Here is a 15569-nt window from a genome sequence, read left to right as displayed (position 1 = left end):
TGAAGGGCCCTACCATGTCCAGCCCCCAGACGGCGAATGGCCATGATAAGGGAATGGTTTTCAGCGCTGAAGGCGGCATATGGCTTTGCGCACTGAAGCGTTGGCAGCCTTCACATTTGTCCACCAGATCCACAACCTCCTCGAGGGTTGTGGGCCAGTAGAATCCATGGCGGAATGCTTTGGCCACCAGGGTACTGGAGGCGGCGTGATGCCCACACTCCCCCTGGTGGATGTCTCTGACGATCTCCTGCCCTTTTTCTGATTCGACACATCGTTGGAACACGCCGGTCGTGCTACATCGCACCAGCTCGCGATTGATGATGGCGTAAGCGGCGGACCTGCGCTGGGTTTGTCTCGCCTCCGCCTCATTTTGAAGATGTTCGCTGTGAAGAAGGAAGGCCAGAATGGCCTGAGCCCATGATGGAGCCGACACAAGGGTCGCCTCCGCTTCGTCTTGACTGTTGGGGGCTTCTACAGCCCCCGAGCTTGATGGTGTCTTTGATGCTATTGCTGTAGCCGGCTCATCGTCTATCTTCATGACGACCACCCACTGGGAGGGTTCGAGCCCGGGCAGAGCCGGGGTTGTCGTTGTAGCTGGTGCCGTTGTTGGAGTCGGTGGACCAATGGAGCCGGATTAGGATGCGAAGCCGGCGTAGTTGGTGGAGTCGATGGCGCTTGCACCGTCGACTCAGTCGGTCCCGTATTTGGAGCCGGTGCCGTCAGTGCACCCGACATGGGGTCCACAGCCGGCATAACTGGCGGGGCCGGCGGCGCTTGTATCGTGGAGTCGGCCGGTACGAAGATTGATGCCGACTCAGGAGACGGCTTGATAGACGGCTTGTGGATTTGCTCGAGGGAGACGCCGGCTGGGATGGGCTGCCTCGTGGAGCCAATCTTTGCCAACGTATCGGCCGCCTCATTTTCCGCCCTGGGAACATGGTGGAACTCACAACCCTCGAAGGGGCCGCTGAGTTGCTGGATGAGGAAGCGGTAGCTTGCCATGTTGGCGTCCCTGGCGTCCCATTCGCCAGAGACTTGCTGCACCACCAAGTCTGAATCGCCAAAGCATATGAGCCGCCGGATGCCAATCTCCTTGGTGAGCCGGAGGCCGTGAGCCAGTGCTTCGTACTCGGCGACGTTGTTGGAGGCGGCGAAATGGATCTGGAGAGCGTACTTGAGCTGGTCCCCTTTCGGGGACATCAAGATGATGCCGGCTCCCAGTCCTGTCCGCATCTTCGAGCCGTCGAAGTGCATCCGCCAATGCATGGAGGCGGTGGCTCGAACTGGGTCTCGGCCCAGTCGACTAAGAACTCGGCCACCACCTGTGATTTGATGGCGGTGCGAGGCTCCTACCGAATGTCATGTTCCGCCATGGCGATGGACCATTTGGCAATTCTACCCGTGGCATCACGGTTGTCCATGATCTCTGAGAGCGGAGCAGTGCTCACCACAGTGATGGCATGCTCTTGGAAGTATTGTTTTAATTTCTTTGCAGCAAGGTAAACACCATAACACATTTTCTCATAATGAGGGTAGTTCTGCTTAGAGGCGGACAAGACCTCGCTAAGGTAGTAGACAGGGCGCTGTACTGGCAGGGCCTTGCCTTCCTCTTTGCGCTGAACTACCAACACTATGCTGACCATGCAAGTGGTCGTCGCGATATTTATGAGTATGGGTTCGCTTTCAGATGGGGATGCCAAGATTGGCAGGCTCGAGATTACCCGCTTGAGGTCGCGGAAGGCTTCGTCCGCCTGGTCGTTCCACTCGAACTTCGTCTTCTTCTTCATGAGCTGGTAGAGTGGAAGGGCCTTCTCGCCAAGCCGGCTGACGAACCGACTGAGGGATGCCAAGCAGCCGGCGAACTTCTGGGCGTCGTGGATCTGAGCCGGCCCCACCATTCGCTCGATGGTGTTGATCTTCTCAGGGTTCGCTTCGATGCCGCGGGCGGATACGAAGAACCCCAAGAGTTTGCCGCCTGGGACCCCGAAGACACACTTCTCAGGGTTGAGCCGGATCTTGTATTCGCGCAGGTTGGCGAATGTCTCCCGCAGGTCATCGAGGAGGCTGAAGTGCTGCTTCGTCTTGACGATGATATCATCCGCATAGACGTGGATGTTTCTGCCAATCTGTGGCAGCAGGCACTGCTGCATGCAGCGTTGGAACGTCGCACCTGCGTTTTCAGACCGAACGTCATGGTGGTGTAGCAGTAGGCCCCGAAGGGCGTGATGAAGGAGGTCTTCAGGCGATCAGCTGGATCCAGCTTGATTTGATGGTAGCCTGAATAAGCATCCAGAAATGACAGCAGTTCGCAGCCTGCAGTGGAGTCGATCACTTGATCTATCCTAGGCAACCCGAAAGGGTCTTTCGGACAGGCCTTATTCAGGCTAGTGTAGTCGATACACATTCGCCAGGTGTTGTTCTTCTTCAGCACCAGGACTGGGTTCGCCAGCCAGTCCGGGTGGAAAACCTCCATGATGAAGCCGGCTGCAAGGAGCCGGGTGATCTCTTCTCCGATTGTGCGTCGCTTCCCCTCGGCGAAGCGGCGCAAAGGTTGTTTCACCGGCTTTGTATCCGGCCGCACGTGAAGTTTGTGCTCGGCGTACTTCCTCGGAACATCCGGCATGTCCTTGGGGGACCACGCAAAGATCTCCCGATTCTCACAGAGGAAGTCGACGAGCTCTCCTTCCTATTTGGGGTTGAGGCCAGCCCCGATGGTGACGCACTGCTTTGGTTTGGCAGGGTCGAGTGGGACCTACTTGGTCTCTTTAGCCGGCTTGAAAGAGCCCTCGCCGGCCGATTGGGACGGAGGAGAAGGAATCGCCGGCTGCTCGGTAGCCTGGGCCACGAGCCAGTCGATCTGCCTCTTCTCCTCGGCAATCACCAAGGCGTCGGCAAGGCGTCTACTGTCTTGGGCGCACTCGAGCGACTTCTTGTATTCGCCAACAACAGTGATGATGCCTTTGGGACCCGGCATCTTCATCTTCAGGTAGGCGTAGTGCGGAATAGCCATGAACTTGGCCAGAGCCGGTCTCCCCAGCAGCGCGTGGTACGGGCTACCGAGGTCCACTACCTCGAACCATATGGACTCTCGGCGGGAGTGATCCTTGTCGCCGAAGAGGACGTCCAGCTGTATCTTGCCAATGGGCGAGCATGACTGCCCAGACACGATGCCATGGAAGACAGTGCTGGTTGGTAGAACGTCCGTCTCCTTGAGCCCGAGCTTGCGGAGAGTGTCGAGGTAGAGGATGTTGATGCTGCTGCCGCAATCGACCAGCACCCGGGAGAATCGGCAGGTGAGCCTCTTGGAGGCGAAGGTGGGGTCGAGCACGAGGGCGTATGACCCCGGGTTGGGCATCACCGCAGGATGGTCCACCCGGCTCCATGTGATTGGTTTGTCAGACCAATGCATGTACTGGGGAACCGGGGGGACAGTGGCGTTTACCTCGCGCCGTCTTTGGCGCAGGCTGTGTTTGTCGTCGCCTTCGCTGGTGAAGACGACGAACGCTCCATCATGATGTGGATAGTTGTCAGGGTGTGGGCCGTCGTCGCGAGGCGGCGGCAGCGGAAGCGGAGCGTGATTGGGAGCCGGTGCACGGGGTGCCGCCTGCGCACCCTGAGGAGCCGGCAGGCCCTCCCCTTGCGACAGCCGGCGTATGATGTTGCACTGCCGAAGGGTGTGGGTAGACGGCGTCGCCCCAGAATGTATCTTGCAGGGGGCGTCGAGCAGCTGCTCGAGAGACTGCTTGGGCAGCCAGTTGGGGTTGCCCTGATTGCGACGCTTTCGTGGAGGGCCGGCTTGGGAAGCCGACGCCTCGCCCTCCACGTTGGCCACTAGCTTGTTGTTGGAGCGGGGATCCATCTGATCCGCCTTGCGCTTGTAGTTGTTCTGGCCTCCTCGGTTGTCCCCAGCCGGCTTGGGAGTAGCCGGCGCAGGCACAACCTTGTCCAAGGCGGTCACCTTGATGCGCATTGCGGAGTCGGCCGTGGTGTACTTGTCCGCCTTGGCCATGAGCACCGCCAAAGAGGTGCGCTCGGCGCACATGAGCTTGTGCTTGAGGAGGGTGCCGTCTCGGCATCCGTCGATGAAGTACTGGATGGCTTGTACCTCATGCACCCCCTCACAGGAGTTATGGAGCTCAGTCCATCGGGTGACGTAGTCGCGGAGGGGCTCGTCAGCCTTCTGGACGCATATGCCCAGCTCGCGGGGCCGGCCAAGGCGCTTCTAGGTGCCGGTGAAGTTGCGGACGAACGCCTCCTCGAAGTCCACCCAGGAGTTGACGCTGCCGACTGGGAGGTTGTTAAGCCAGGTCCGGGCCGAGCCGGCTAGCATGAGTGGCACGTAGCAAACCGCTACGCGTTTGTTGCCCCTGGCGATGCCCACGGACGTGGTGTAGTCGATCAGCCAGTCTTCTGGCTTGGCCGTGCCGTTGTATTTTGGAGTATCCCGAGGCAGGGTGAAACCTCGGGAGAACGGCTCCCCTCGGATCCGGGGGCCGAAGCAAGCCGGACCGACGGGTCCGTCTTCCTCTAGGAGGGCCGAATGGGCCAGGGCGATGATATGCCGGCGGGCATCCCGCTCGTCCTGGGAGGCGGGTGCGCCAGCCCCGGTGGCAAGAGGGGAGGCTCCTCGGGAGCCGGAGGCGTGAGTTCTTCACGGGGGAAGATCCCCGTACTCTGAGTCACCCTCATCGCCTCCGCGATGTAAGCCCAAAGTGTGCTCGCTCTGGTGCTGCGAGCGCCGGCCTTGGATTCCCTCGCCCCTCCAGCCGGAAGGGCGATGCGAGGAAGAGCCTTCGGCGTGGTGCTGGCCGCTAGGGTTGCGGCGAGCCCCCGAGTTCGGCCCCGGGGACTCTGAATGAGCCTGGCCGGGGACGAACCGAGCATGCTGCTGGTTGGCGGTGTCAAGGGGATCCTTGAAACGCTTCTCCTGGAAGGCGCGCTCCTCGCCTTCCAGGCTTGCCATCTTCTCCATGGCCGCCTGCGCTGCCCGCATGTTGGCCGAGGGAGTCTCGTAGGTGGGCAGGTCCCCGCCTAGAACCTCGGCGACGAACCGTCCGCGGCTGCGGACCGATCCAAGCCGGCTGGGAGCCTCGGAAATCGGAGTAAGGTCGTATGCAGAGTTAGACTCACGATGTGTAGCCTCCAACCGACGTTTCACCGAGGCCACGGCGATGCCCTCCTCCAAGATACGCTTGCGAGCCTCCTCCAGTGAGGCCCGAGCGTCTGCAGGATCGGCGGAAGCGGTGACCGGTGTCTTCAGGCCGGCGATGGCGTCCCGAAGAGTATGAGCGGCGGCCACAGCGGGCTCGCCGGCGCCTGCGGAGGCCTTGCTGGGAGCCGTGCTGGTGCCGGCGCTGATAACCATCACCTCCACGGTGTTGGAGACGGCAGCAACGTGATTGGGGGTGAAGAACCCTATCGACGGCGGAGGGCCGTCGAAGATGAGGACGTTATTGGGGTAAACATCGTGGGCAGGCATCTCAGCGATAGAGAGCCTGCTGAAGCTGGCGCAGAGTGCCTAAACGTCGTAGTCCTCGCCGAAGTAGCGCGGGCCGTCGTTGAGGCGAAGGTCGCTGAAGAGAACACTGAGGTTCTCCATGGCAGCGACGACGACGCTAGGGAGTGCCTCGTCATCAGAATCTTCGTCCAAATCCGCATGGCGGACGGGGACGTCGATCATCATGGGCGTTGCCTCATCGAAAGCGAGCTCCACGGGCATGCAAACTGATCCGGACGCGATGCATCCGGTGGTGTAGGTGCGGGGCCCCGCCCAACGCATGAATCCAGCCGATGCCACGATCGGCCCCATGGTGGGCGCCAAATGTCGGTGAATACTCACAACATATGTCATAGGTAGGCTGAAGTCGGTGAGAATCAAAGGGACAAAGGTGGGCGCTGGGAACGAGGTTGGTACACGCATGGGACGCATGATGTACCCAGGTTCAGGGCTCTCCATAGAGATAATACCCCTAATCCTGCTGGTGTGTTTGATGTATGGGAACAGAGTACAAGATTGCTCCTGGAGCTGTGTTGGGAGGAGGAAGAGGCGAGCAGCCGGCTCGTCTCTACCTCGCTCTCTGTTGGTTGGTGAGTGTGTAGTGTTGAATGACTGGCAAGTGATCGGCCCCCTTGCATGGGGGCGGCCGGGGGGTTTTATAGACGAACCCGCCGGCCTACAATATGGATAAAGAGTACATGTGTGGGACCCGGCTGGCTGCTCCGCCGGCTGGCCACGGGCCCACAAGGGTCTTGTCTTGTCGATGAGGGGCCCGCCGACTGCATGGTCTCGATTGCTGGTGGGACCCGCCGGCTAGCCAATGGGGCTCCCGCGTAAGGTTGACGCTGAGCACGCGTTGTACGTCGAGCGTCGCCCCGTGAGATTCTTCATGGGCAGGCAGTACGACCGCCTCCACTGTTCCCCACGCCGAGTGCAGTAATGGAGTGCGAGTGTGCCGGTCCGACATCATGCTAGGTGATGGATCAGAGCCGGGGTAGGTCAGCGGCATGGCCGCCGACGCTCGTACCTGCGGGGCGCCCTGATTCAGTACCTTTGCGGACTCGTAGCTACCTTTAATCGTGAGGTCCTTTCCTGACCTACGATCTGATGTGACTGGTGATCCTCGGCCGGCTAGCCTGCTTGGTCAGCCGGCTTGAGGGTGGCCGCCTCCTCCTTAGTCCGGCTGGCGGGACCAGGCCGGGTCTGAAGGGGAGGCCGCCTGGATTCTAGCCGGCAGGGGTTGCCTGGCCGCCTAGAAAGGTGGCCACCTCGTCTTCCAGCCGGCGGGTGATGCCTAGCCGGTGAGAAGACATGGGCCTTGAGAATCTCCGCGCCTTCATGCTCATTGGGCCAGAAATGATGGAACAGGCTCGATGAGCCTACCCCAGGGTTATCCCCCCGACAATCAACGATTGGCCTGCTATCAGTAACCTTTCAGGACAGGCAAACAAGGGATACCACGCATGCACACACTGTTTAGATGACACCGACAGTATATATTTGGACAAATGCAGGAAGAATGTGTGCCTCGGGCATCGTCGATTTCTTCCAACCAACCATCAATGTCGAAAGAAGGGAAAGCATTTCAAAGGTGAGGTGGATTACCGGAAGATGCCCGCCCTCCGTATTGGTGATCACATACTTGATATGGTCAATGAATTACAAGTAATCTTTGGAAAGGGTCCTGGCGGACTATCTGTTCCGATTGACGATGCGGGATGCGCACCCATGTGGAAGAAGAAATCTATATTTTGGTACCTACCCTATTGGAAAGACCTAGAGGTCCGCTCTGCAATCGACGTGATGCACATGGCTAAGAATCTTTGCGTGAACCTTCTAGGCTTCTTGGGAGTGTATGGGAAGACAAAAGATACACTGGAGGCACGGGAGGAACATCAACGTGTGCATGAAAAAGACGACATGCATCCAAAGCAGTATGAAGGTCCTGCCAGCTACGCTCTTACCAAAGAAGAGAAGGAAATCTTCTTTGAATGCCTGCTCAGTATGAAGGTCCCATCTGGCTTCTCGTCGAATATAAAGGGAATAATAAATATGGCAGATAAAGTTTCAGAACCTAAAGTCTCATGACTGCCACGTGAATATGACGCAACTGCTTCTGGTTGCATTGAGGGGGCTTCTACCAAAAAACGTTCGATTAGCCATTGTGAAGCTATGTGCAATCCTCAATGCAATCTCCCAGAAGGTGATCGATCGAGAAATACTGCCAAGGTTAAGGAGTGATTTGGTGCAATGTCTTGTTAGTTTCGAGCTGGTGTTCCCACCATCCTTCTTCAATATAATGACCCACATCCTAGTTCATCTACTCGACGAGATTGTCGTTCTGGGCCCTGTATTTCTACACAATGTGTTCCCCTTTGAGAGGTTCATGGGAGTCTTAAAGAAATATGTTTGTAACTGCGCTAGGCCAGAAGGAAGCATCTCCATGGGCCATCAAACAGAGGATGTCATTGGGTTTTGTGTTGACTTCATTCCCGACCTTAAGAAGATTGGTCTCCCTCAATCGCAGTATGAGGGGAGACTGACTGGAAAAGGCACGCTAGGAGCAGACTCAATAATATGTATGGACAGGCATTTTTGGTCTCAAGCACACTACACAGTTCTACAGAATTCTACCTTGGTGACCCCATATGTCGATGAACACAAGAATATTCTGCACTCCAAACACCCGGAGCACTGTGACGACTGTATTACATATGAACACATCAGGAATTTCGGTAGTTGGTTGCAAAAACATCTCATGGGTGACAACACTGTTTCTGATGAGCTGTACTCATTGGCCAGGGGACCATCTTCGATTGTATTGACTTACCAAGGGTACGAGATAAATGGGAATACATTTTACATGATCGCCCAAGATCAAAAGAGACCAACCAAAACAATGGTGTCCGCTTTGATGCAGCAACCAAGAGGGGAAAGGACACATATTATGGTTACATAGTGGAATATGGGAACTTGACTATGGACACGATTTCAAGGCCCCTTTATTTCAGTGCAAATGGGTCAATCTGTCAGGAGGCGGGGTACAGGTAGACCCACAGTACGGAATGGCTACAGTGGATCTGAACAATCTTGGGTACACAGGCGAACCATTCGTCCTAGCCAATGATGTGGCGCAGGTTTTCTATGTGAAGGACATGTCTACCAAACCGAGAAAAAGAAAAGATAAGGAAGCAAATACATCATACGACGAGACAAAGCGCCACATAGTTCTTTCAGGAAAAAGAAACATTGTGGGATTGGAGAGCAAGACACACATGTATGAAGATTATGAAAAGTTTCATGAAATTCTTCCCTTCAAAGTCAAGGCTGACCCAAGCACCCTATTAAACGATGAAGATTTTCCATGGTTACGGCGCAATAAGCAAAGGATACAAGCGAAGAAAAAGTGAAGACTTTCTCTCCACAACTAGTATGATGGTGTCTTTGATCTAGAATATCACTGTAGTTACATGTGAGGAAATGAAATGCCTTTTGTAACAGATGAGTTTTCATATGAAAGCTTGATACTTCGAAAGAGATTGTCCGTTTTATACACGAAGTGCATCCAGTTTTTGCCGTAACCCTCTCAAATTTTTATAACATGCTATGTGGATGAAATGATGATACCATGCCAACTTTCAACCTTTTCCGAGTTCATTTGTAGGGCTTTTCAATTTCAGGGTCATTTAGCTCACAAAAACTAGTAAATGCATGAAAAATACCACATGAAGTCAGAAAGGGTTGAAAATTGATGATGTGGCTTTGAATGGTGCATTTTGAACACACAAAAATTCTGGAGTTCAAATAAGTTCAAAAAATTAAATCCCTTTGTAACAGATGAGTTTTCGTCCGAAACCCTCATACTTTGAAACAGGTCGTCCGTTTTGTACATGAAGTGCATCCAGTTTTTGCCGTAACCCTCTCAACTTTTTAGCACATGCTATGTGGGTGAAATGATGATACCATGCCAACTTTCAACCTTTTCAAAGTTCATTTGTAGTGCTTTTCAGTTTTAGGGTCATTTAGCTCAAAAACAATCAGTACATGCATGAAAAATACCACATGAAGTCAGAAAGGGTTGTAAATTGATGATGTAGCTTTCAATGGTTCATTTTGAGCACACAAAAAAGTCTGGAGTTCAAATAAGTTCAAAAAAATGAAATACCTTTGTAAGAGATGAGTTTTCGTTCGAAACCCTGATACTTTGAAAGAGATTGTCCGTTTTGTACACGAAGTGGATCCAGTTTTTGCCGTAACCCTCTCAACTTTTTAGCACATGCTATGTGCGTGAAATGATTATACCATGCCAAATTTCAACCTTTTCAGAGTTCATTTATAGTGTTTTTTAATTTCAGGGTCATTTAGCTCAAAAAATCAGTAAAAGCATGAAAAATACCAAATGAAGTCAGAAAGGGTTGAGAATTGATGATGTGGCTTTGAATGGTGCATTTTGACCACAAAAAAGTCTCGAGTTCAAATAAGTTCAAAAAATGAAATCCCTTTGTAACACATGAGTTTTCGCCCGAAACCATGATACTTCGAAAGAGATTGTCCGTTTTCTACATGAAGTACAAACATTTTTTGCCGTAACCCTCTCAACTTTTTAGCACATGCTATGTGGGTGAAATGATGATACCATGCCAACTTTCAACCTTTTCATAGTTCATTTGTAGTGCTTTTCAATTTCAAGGTCATTTAGCTCAAAGAATGAACTAAAAATAATCAATTAAAATATTATATTATGATCAACTAAAACAAAACTATAATTTTTTTCAATAGCAAAAAGAATCAACTAAAAAGCTTTTATAAAACTCTAATAGCAAAAAGAATCAACTAAAAAGCTTTTATATACCTCTAATATTTTTGACACTAAAATTATATAAAATATATGCAACTAAAATTATCAAAGTATTTTTTGTTCAAAACATTAATAGCAAACTGAATATAATGATAAAACACACTAATTTTAAAAAGCAGGAAAAAGAATCACTCAAAAAATATTTTTAAAGTAGAGTTATTCACAAACTAGTGGTTCACACAAATTTCAAAGAATTCAAATTATCAAAGTATTTATTTGTTAAAAAATGGACTAAAAATAATGAACTAAGAAGAATCAATTACAACATTAACAAAAATAATGAAGTAAAAAGAATCAAAAAAATATGAACTAAAAAAAGTTTTCATAAAATGCAAAAAATTGCCCAACTACTAGGCACCAACCGGGACCAATACCCCCCTTTAGTCCCGGTTGGAGGAACAAACCGGGACCAATACCCCCCTTTTGTCCCTGTTGGCCTCACCAACCGGGACTAAAGGTCTTGGCTTCCCACCCTTCCACGTGGAAAAATTCACCTTTAGTCCCGGTTGGTGGCTCCAACCGGGACTAAAGGAGGGCCTTTAGTCCCGCTTGATGCCACCAACCGGGACCAATGCTCTCTCTATATAAGTTTCAGTTTTCAGTTTCAGATTTTAGTTTCCCCCCGACGAAGTCGAGCACATCGATGCCGTCAGGCTGCCCGAGCTCGCTATCGACGCCCTCGCCGTTGCGTCGCCTGGCCGTCGCCGCGCCTCGCCCTCGGCGTGGCCCCGTCGCCTCGCCTCGCCCTCGTCGTCGCCCCGTCGCCTCGCCCTCGCCGTCGCCCCGTCGCCTTGCCCTCGTTGTCGCCCCATCGCCTCGCCCTCGCCGCCGCCCCGTCGCCCCGTCGGCTCGTGGCCTCGCCTCGCCATTGACGCCCCCGGTGAGTACGTATAGCTTTGTTTAGTTCATAGAAATTTTTGAGAATTTTAGGAATTGTGGTGTCTCACGTAGGGAATATATAGCTTTGTTTGTTTGTTTGTTTTAGGAATTTTAGGAATTTTCACCTCTAAGTATAGAAGTATACTTAGGAACGGAGGGAGTAGTACATAGGTTGTTAAGTATAGAAGTAATTTGTACCCTATGTAGATGTAAGTAACAGAACTGTTATATTTACATTGATACTTAAACAAAAACCACAAACCTATGTAGATATAAGTATAGAAGTAATATGTGCCCTATGTAATTGTATAAAACGAATTTTGAACGAGAACGGTAACAATTAAAATTGTATTGGACTTTTGCTTGCATTTGAAATGTTATGTTTACATTGATACTTAGATATACATAGTTCATGCAATGTACGTACTTTCGGCCTCTTTGCAGTGCATCTTCAGCCATTGCAGTTCAAAAAGCTATCTTTAAATAGTAGGACTATAAATAGTTGTAGAAATTGTTCTCGACGTCGACGATGCCCGTCATGCATCCTTGTCGTCGACTCGATGGCGACCACATGCTTGAGAGGTGCCAACATGTGCGGGAATGGGCTCCGCCAGGCTGGCAGTGGGAGGTGCTACCTTCTGGGGTGCGCATCTTGGTGAGGAATCAGGCTCCCGTCGTTGACCCGGAGCTTCTTTGGTGGCGGTCACGTGGGCCACTTTCAGTACGGAGGTAGCCAGCCCCCGAGGAAGAGGTACTTCTCCGTGCGAGGGAGGAGGACGTGCACGTCCGTTGCTACTTGGTTGCGTTGGACGCCGGGTTCTCCAATACCTGACAGGTTCTTCACGAGTCTCACCTGAGCTATGATCCTGTTATGGTTCCTTCTCTGTGGGTTTCCACCGTCCGCGCCTTAGTACAACGGTAGCTCTTTGGGTGATCAGTTTGAGATGTATATTCGATAAAATTCGAGATGTATTAAGTTGATTATTTGTTATAACTGAAAGAGAACCTTTTTGCCTCTTGAGATCTATTGCATTATATATCATAACGTACATCTATGAACTATTCAACAATTTTTGTGCATGTTTAAAACATAGAAGTTTGTGTAATTTAGTTATTCATATAAGGAGCTAAAATATTTGCAGAAACTATGGATCAAAGAGACTTGGAACAAGAACAGTTGTTGCGGGAGATAATCTTCGCCGGCTCGGATGACAACACCGATGGTATGGAAGGAGAGAATGACGGCTCGGGTGATCGAACAATGGAGGAGGAAGGACATGATCATGATGGCTCCGGTGACCGAATGATGGAGGAAGAAGGAGACCATGATGACGGCTCCGGTGACCGAACGGAGGAGGAAGCTGTTGCAAAGTCCGGCGAGGTATATATATTAATTAAGCCTATGCTGACTAGCTAATTGATACATTAATTGTTTTGGTATGTACATATATTAACTCTTCTTTCTTCTTTTATAGCCCTCCGGATCGAGCCAAACTTTGGTAACGATACGAGGCCCGAAGAGAAGGTTGGGCAAGGACGAAAGGTTCACGATCACAACACTCGCGGATGATGGCCTACCGATTCTACCCAAGCGGACCAAGGACACATTTTCTGCTCAGTTGGGAGCTATTGTTAGGGAAAACAACCCGACCAGCACCAAGCAATGGAATAAGCCTAAGGGCGACGACGTCCCTGAAGGTGATTATTTCACCGATAGACAAAAGGATGATCTTTGGACCGCGCTGAAGGCAAATTTCACCCTGCCGCCAGAGGAGGATCTGAATAAGCCAGTTATAGAGCCACTGGTCAAGGCGTGTGCTCTTAAGAAGATGGCAGATCTATTCAGGAGGTGGAAGAATGAGTTGAAATCAAAGTTTGTCGACAAAGGGAAGACTCGAGAATTCACCGGTCGATTTGAGAAGATAAGAGATCACTGCCCGCATTTGTGTCCTACAAGACATCGGACAAGAGTAAGAAAATGTCAGAAACAAACAAGAACAATGCCGCAGAGAAGCAGTATCACCATCACACGGGGTCAGGTGGCTACCTCCAAGCCCGACCGTTGTGGGACAAAGGTGAGAATGACCTGATTGCTAAAGGGGTAGAACCAGAGACATTGAAATGGCCATACCGTTCAAGGACTTGGTTCTTCGGGGTTGGGGGAACTTTGGACCCTGAAACAGGGAAGTGTCATTGTACGGATTAGCAACTTGCAATACCCATCAACAAGCTTTAGAAGTATATCACCGCATCGCAGGAAGGGACGTTCATTCCCGACAGAGAAAAGGACGAGCTGACTGAGGCCCTAGGGAACGCTGAGCACCCTGGACGAACACGAGGCACACCAGGCTCCATTCCATGGAAGGTTGGGTTTCCCCACGCACGCGGTTACAGAAGCTGGGAGAGAAAGAGGAAAGCGGAGCTGAACGACATGCAAAAGATCAATGCAAGACTACAAAAGCTTGAGGAACTTGAGAGCCAGCGAACTCCCGGCCAACCATATCAGCGGCACGAAGCTACCCGAGAAGGTACCCCGCCATCTCAGCAGAAGCAGCGTGGCTTCCATGGAGCCCGTTCATCCTGACTTCACCGCTCCTAGCTACCCCATGGATATTATCACACAGGCTCAACATTGCGAGCTTATGATGAAATGCTGGAACCTCACTTTCAAGGCGGCTGTCAGCTCTGTTGCACCTCCTCAACCCAATGGAAATTTTCACTGCCTTCCGATTCCACATGGCTATGCTGTTGTGATGGTGGATGAAGTAATGGAGGAATTTGAGGAGCTCGAGCTTGACCACCCTACAAGTGAAGGGGAGAATCAGCTAGTTCGTGCTCTGAGGAGTACATGTCTATGGCAGAAAGAGTACATCAAGCTTCCAAACTGGACGCCTCCGCCTCCTCCTCCTCCCGCAAGTCAGGGCACTCCGCCTCCTCCTCCTCCTCCTCCGGCGAGTGATCAGGTCACTCCACCTCCTTCTCTGGATCCTCCGACGTGTGAGGCACTCTGCCTCCTCCTTCGCCTACTCCGGCTCGTCAGAGCAGTCCGCCTCCTCCTTCGCCTCGTCGACAACGCCGGAAGACAAACGCCGCCGCTCCGGCTCCTCCAGCATGTCAGAGCAGTCCGCCTCCTTCTCCGCCTCATCAGCAACGATGGAAGATAGCTGCCACCGCTCCGGCGGCTAGCAGTACAAGCAGAGACGGGAGGCAATTCAGATCTGGTCCATCTCTCAAGCCTCTGCAAAAGTTACCATATGAGAGGACCAAGGAGGAAAACAAGGAAATATGTCGTGCCCAATTGAGGGACCATTTTGCAAAGAAAAATCCACCTCCGAAGGAGAAGCTAGATCCGGTGAAAGTGACCCGCACTATCAATGCCCTGAAGCAACCACCACCGGCTCTGTTGGTTTCCAACTATGACCGCATTCTTAAAAAGACACATGCAGCAGCGCGGCGGTCGGGAAGTACATCCAGTGATGCAAGGTTAGCACAACGAATAAGTGGGAAAACAATTCCCCATCTCGACAAACAAGAGAAGCAATCGTGCCCCCCGCTCAAGGTGTCTAGTGATATCGTCGCCAATCCTCCGGGGATGGTGTCCGGTACCAATCCTGGTGATTACTTGGGGATGATGTAATTTTTCAAATGGCTGAGGTAACAAAAGAACAATATAAATACGTGCACGGGAAGCCTCTCGTCCCCTGATCATCCTCCTCTAATAAAGATGATGCACAAATTGCATGAGTGGTACATGAAAACCTGTAGGGAGTGTGGGAAAGACACTATGTATGTGGCAGTGAAACCAAAGCACGAATTCATTGGACTTCCCATGATGCTTATTGAATTTGTGGAGTTATTTCAGTTATACAATCAACTGGCCCTCGACAAACAACTAATGACTTCCTACTGTCTGTAAGTATTACTTCTATAGTTCAGTCTCTAGCTCAGCTCGTTCATTGCATATATATACAATTATCCTCACTATATTATGCAGATTGAAGACCGTCGAATGCAAAAAAGCAACAATCTTCGATGTTGGGTTCATTAGCCCAGATGCCGTAAATTAATGGTCGGTACGAAACACAATCAAAGAGATCGAGGAGAACTTGCTAAAGTCGTTACTTATACATGAAAACAAAAAGGAAATACAAAAGCTAATGATGGTAATCATGGAGCTTCAGATCAAGTAACTACCGAACTTCGTCGGCCGACAAGGACACGTACTGCTCTTGAGTGGCACAGTAATCGTGTCTTGGAGGTCATGTTGTTGGACAAGAGTGGACCTACGAGCTATGGAGAAGCGATGGTGGGCCCAAATTCCAAGAAATGGCTAGA

Source organism: Hordeum vulgare, chromosome 5H, assembly GCF_904849725.1.
Source record: "Hordeum vulgare subsp. vulgare chromosome 5H, MorexV3_pseudomolecules_assembly, whole genome shotgun sequence".
NCBI lineage: Eukaryota > Viridiplantae > Streptophyta > Magnoliopsida > Poales > Poaceae > Hordeum > Hordeum vulgare.
Note: the sequence above shows the minus strand (reverse complement) of the source record.